Here is a 5,747-nt window from a genome sequence, read left to right as displayed (position 1 = left end):
ATGAGTGAGTAAGTGTGTGTGTGTGTGTGCGCAAGAGAGAAAGAGATAGAGAGAGAGAGAGACTTTGACTGTATGTCTGAGTAAGTGCGTGGGAGAGTGTGCATTTATGTGTTTGACCGAATATATGAATGAGTGTGTGTGAGTGTGTCTGTGTGTGAGCAAGTGCGTGTGTGTGTGGGCGTGTGCGCCTGCATGCCTATGTGTGTCTGTGTAAAACATCTGATATCTTGCACCACATCTATGACACTAATTATCTGTTTGAATTTTAATAGCTGTGTAATTATAAAGTGTCTGCTTTTCTGTGTTTCTTTTCTCTCACACACTATATATATATATATATATATATATATATATATATATATATATATATATATATATATATATATTTCTCACTCTCACTCCCTTCTTTCTCACTCCGTATGTCTAGGTTTTTTTTCTTAATTTTAAATTATTGCCATTTTGCCAACTTAACTTTTAAATTATTGCCATTTTATGATTTTATGTACTATCACCTTGTGTGTTTTATCTTTTCTTCTTCTTATTATTATTATTCTTTACTTTTTAAACGATTCTTTGACTATTGCCTTTATATGCTTTTATCAACTATTCCTGTTTGCTTGTGTTTATGTAAAGCACATTGAATGACCTCTGTGTATGAAATGTGCTATATAAATAAAGACTTGACTTGACTCCCTATAGCACACAAACACACACACAACACACACATAATTCATAAACACAAACAAAACTCACACTCTCTCCCTTCTATTTACTCGATCAACATATCGACATCACACATTCTGGTAAATGTCAACACCCACATACACACAGACATCCTAGACCTTCTGTGTGTTAAGTGTGGAAGCAAGACTCTCACTCTCTCTCTCTCTCACACACACACTCAGAAATCTCTCAAAAACCGGCTCTCCTCTCTAACTATTGGAGATGCCTACCAATATGGCCATGTCCAACATATCCTACACACACACACACACACACAGACACAAACACACAGGATCGCCATAGTCACAATACATGACCTGTATGGCCACACTGGTCTTGTAATAGTCTGAGTCCATCTTACATGACCTCATAGACTGAACACACAACTGTTTTACTTACTCACAACTCCCACAACCTTTAATTGTGTTCCTACACATTTATGTATGTATATTCTATAGAAATACCCTGACCCTATACATATGTGTTGAATATATATGGCAGTATTGCATGCATTGCGGGCTTTGCGTTTGGCTTGTAAACCTAACTAATACACTTGAAATCCTTTGACCACAAGAGATAACACAGAGATGGCTGTGAGTTGAGTAAAAAAGCCATTTAGCTGCCATAGTGCAAGAATGACAGCACCTGAATTGGGTAATTATATAGGAATTAGCCCTGAAGTATGCAGCCTTGCAGTCAAGTGTAATCTGCCTTTACAATGTGATAGTCATTCTTCTAAAATAACATCTCTTTACAAGAGCAAGATGTGTCATTATGCAGTTTGGTATTTTTATGGAGTATCTCTAAGTTCTGAATAGCTGAATAGATTCCATACCCCACTTACATTTCATAATGAATCATGATCATGAAAGTCAAACAATCAAACAAAGCTGTAGATACATATATTTTTTTTAAAAACTTGTGCCATTCCTGTACAAGTGTTCTTACCTTAGCGTGATGCTTGGCTACCTTCACTGGTTGAATGAACTGTTCATATGTGATATGATCTGGAAATTCTTTCGCTCGTCATGGTGTCCTGACTTCCTCTCCTTATTCTCTCTCTCTCTCTGTTTCTCCCTTCCTCCCTCTGTCCCAGGTGTTCATTAACCTTAATAAGGTAAGGATATCCTCTCTGGAACACACACGCCGTCGTCATATCTCATTAATGTGCAGGGTCAAAGTTCATCGCCACGATGACCTGTTTCCTGTGATCAGGCCTGACCAACTCTGGGGCTGATTTCTAACATGATCTCTGGACTCTCCTTTAATCTCAATCTCAATCTCTCTCTCTCTCTCTCTCTCTCTCTCCTCAGTGTCTCCCCCCCCCCTCTCCCCACTGGGCACGGAACTGACTGAGGCACTGAGAAAAGACAAAGTATGTGTGGTGTGTGTGTGCGCATGTGGAGAGAGAGAGAGAGAGAGAGAAAGAGAGAGAGAGAGTCCTTGAAGATTTGTCTTTCTTTTATTCTCTCCGTTCTCTCTCCTTTTTTTAAACATAAGCAATTACAGAGGTTGGCTGGCTTCAGGGCAACCATGGAGGACGAAAGAGAGAGGGGGGGGGGGGGGGGGTGCTCTTTTCCTCTTTTCCAGCCCCAACTCCAGCCTGTTTTTTTCCTCCTCTTTCAGGTTGGGATTACCCATGACAGACTGGAGCGACACAGGTCTTAGCACAGAACAGCTCACCTGGCAATGAGGTGTTTCAGTGCTCTGTCTGGAGGGATTAGCTCTGTGTGTGGTGTGTGTGTGTGTGTGTGTGTGTGTGTGTGTGTGTGTGTGTGTGTGTGTGTGTGTGTGTGTGTGTGTGTGTGTGTGTGTGCGCGCAGTATATTACCTGTGCACAGAATGAGTATGATTGTCTGATTGTGTGTGTATGTGTGTGTGTGTGTGTGTGTGTGTGTGTGTGTATGTTTGTTGAAACACTCTATGTATGACTTTGGCTGCGTTGGCTTATCATGAATGTGTACTTGGGAGCTGTGGACTGGGAAAGGTATTTGGGCCAACACCCTCTTGAGCACACAATGGGTGAGCCGGTGACTAAACGTCTGGTGTTTGCTCAAGAGCGCACTCGTCTGTGCACGGCCAGAGAGGTTGCAACAGATACACCTGCGTCCGAGGTCTCACACACACACACACACACACACCACACACACACACACAAGGAGAGGCCTCCAGGAGATGGAATCCGTGGTATTAGGTCCACAGGGGAGAAGGGCCAGCCCCGGCAGCCTTATCTCCGGGGTTAGGGTTACACAAAGACAACCAGACAACAGTGGACAAGCCAAAAAGGAGAGGAAGGGAAGAAAATGAGAGAAAGAAAGAAAGAAAGAAAGAAAGAAGATGAAAGTTATGAAAAAAAGAAAAACATGACAGATGGATAGAGATAGAGAGGAAGAGAATTGAAAGGTCATAGGGCATAACGCGGGTCTAGCATGACCATGTCCAATTGGCTGGTTATGGTGAAGAGAGGCCCTAGCGTGGGTGAGCACTGACCAGGAGCTGGTGAGACTCCGTAGACACCTAAGCCCAGTTGCTGGGTGTACACACACACACACACACGCTACGCTGACCAGCAGGTATGGCCATCAAAGTCAGTGGCCAGAAACACAAGGGGACACTGTTCAAGGTCAATGAATGCAAGAGTGTACATGAAGTATCTGTGTGTGTGTGTGTGTGTGTGTGTGTCTGTGTGTGTGTGTATAGTGTGTATAGTGTGAGAACATGACTGTATTGGTCAGCAGTGGGTGTATGTGTCAGGAATGAATAACAGCCAAATATAATGTAACTGTTTATGAAAAGTTTTGTGTGAATTTGTGTGTGCGTGTGCGTGCACGTGAGAACATGACTGTCTCATCGGCAGTGGGTGTTTATGTGTCAGGAATAAATAACAGCCAAATATAATGTAACTATTTATGAAAAGTTTTGTGTGAATTTGTGCGTGCATGAGTATGCATGTGTGTGTGTATGTGTGTGTATGCGTGCGTGTGTGTGTGTGCATATGCCATGTGCATACGCGTGTATATGCGCGCGCGCGCGCGCGTGTGTGTGTGTGTGTGTGTGTGTGTTGTGTGTTTCTGTGTGTGAGAGAGTGGGAGAGTGATTTGTCCACTGCCTCCTCATTATTCTCTCAAATGCCTGATCCATTTTTTGCATTCTTTGGACATTCATTCCCACACTGAAACAACAGCTTGGGGAAACACGCTGTGAGGACAAACAATAGCCCCTCCACACACCCCCTCTCAAGCACTCTCTCCACGTCTCTCTTCTGACTTACAATCCTATATTTTTCTTTTCCTTTCCCACTCATCATACACCATCCCTTCCTCGCTTACTTCATATCTCCTTTTATTTAACCATCTCTCTTTCATTCTTGGCCTCTATTCAACCCCCCATCTCTCCCAGTCTCTCTCTCTCTCTCTCTCTCTCTCCTCTCTCTCTCTCTAGCTTAGCTCACAGCTTAGGCATCCCCATTTGTCTGTATAGACGTTGTTCAATAGATACAATCTTGCCTTTGTGTGTGTGTGTGTGTGTGTGTGGTGTGTGTGTGTGTGTGTGTGTGTGTGTGTGTTGGCCACTCACTGCATACAATTTCTATATTGGGGACCCTTTGCCTTTCCTCGACAGCTGGTAACTTTTCAACACACAGGTTTCTACAATGGGCTGTTATTGTTGGGCCTGATCTTCACACCTGCGCTGTCGATGGAGTTTCGAGTCCTTGGATTAACCTTTCTTTTGCTCAGCGTTTGGACAGCGAGGACAGCCTGTGGTGACTGATGCTATGATTGAGCCTCCCCGCACAGCTGAGGATGTCTACCGTCATTTTTAAAACATCTGTTACTAAGAAACAGGTCACTGGAAATGTTGTGGATGTCTGAGGGAATTTTTTTTTTGAAATTATGTAACATGTTACCATTCCATTAAAATATATTAAAAATGTTTGTGGTAGGAATAAACAAAACAAAAAATCTTGTAAAATATCGTCGTTATCATTTTGGAAAATATTTCAAACAAGTGGAGGTCTATCAACTACCTCTGCCCTCGGGCTTTTTTTAATTGTTTTGAAATCTAACGTCTAGATCAAAAGTAGCCACAGCAGGAGCGGAGTAGACACACACACACACACACACACACACACACACACACACACACACACACACACACTCTCTCTCTCTCTCTCTCTCTCTCAGACACACACACACACACACACACACACACACACACAACACACACACACACACACACACACACACACTCTCTCTCTCTCTCTCTCTCAGACACACACACACACACACACGCACACACACGCACACACACACACCACACACACACACACACACACACACTCTCTCTCTCTCTCTCTCTCTCTCTCTCAGACACAGACACACACACACACACACACACCACACACACACACACACACACACACACACACACACACACACACACACCCTGAGAAACGGCTGAGATAAAGAGCCTGAAGATGGAAAACGATCACAGTGTGGGAGAGGATGGCATGATGAGAGACGAAGGAGAGCAAAATCCATGTCCATCACTCTTCCTCTCGACTTTGTATTTCTTTGCCTGATTGCCTGTTCCAAGCTATTCCCTGCAGTTATATAAATGACAAATCTCAACAAGGAGGTGGTGATGGCCATTTTCTAGTTAGCATTAAAAAGAAGAAAGGGGATAAAAAAAGACATTCAGATCCACCCCAAACATCCCACCTCCACGGAGGATATAGTGAAATGTCTTCATCTCATTTGTTCGAAGGTATCCAGTTTTTAAAACCGTCTCGAGACAACTCACCCAAACTCCAAGATAGCCAGAGCACAGTATCATCTCCCACATCCCCTCCTCCTCCCTCCACCTCCTCTGCCCTCCACAAACACCATATTTCTTTGAAAGAAAAAGTGTTAAGTTAGGTTACTCGGCTGGATGTCAATAGTGCCGTTCTTCATCTGGGCTTGGCGGGTCTATATATTGATGAAGTGATACATCAGCGGGCCTCTACAAGACATTATTTCTAA

General features: G+C 43.3%; 1 long non-coding RNA gene across 1 annotated transcript in view; it reads right to left on the bottom strand.

Moving 5' to 3' along the window:
• Positions 1-1,670: 1,670 nt before the first annotated feature.
• Positions 1,671-5,747, bottom strand: part of LOC121690088 — a 53,307-nt gene continuing 49,230 nt past the window's right edge. The window contains exon 3 of the long non-coding RNA XR_006024990.1: positions 1,671-1,855. This is a non-coding gene — a long non-coding RNA (uncharacterized LOC121690088). The remainder of the gene's footprint in view (positions 1,856-5,747) is intronic.

The sequence above is a fragment of the Alosa sapidissima genome, chromosome 18 (assembly GCF_018492685.1).
Source record: "Alosa sapidissima isolate fAloSap1 chromosome 18, fAloSap1.pri, whole genome shotgun sequence".
Lineage (NCBI taxonomy): Eukaryota > Metazoa > Chordata > Actinopteri > Clupeiformes > Clupeidae > Alosa > Alosa sapidissima.
Note: the sequence above shows the minus strand (reverse complement) of the source record. Positions and strands in the feature narration are given on the sequence as shown.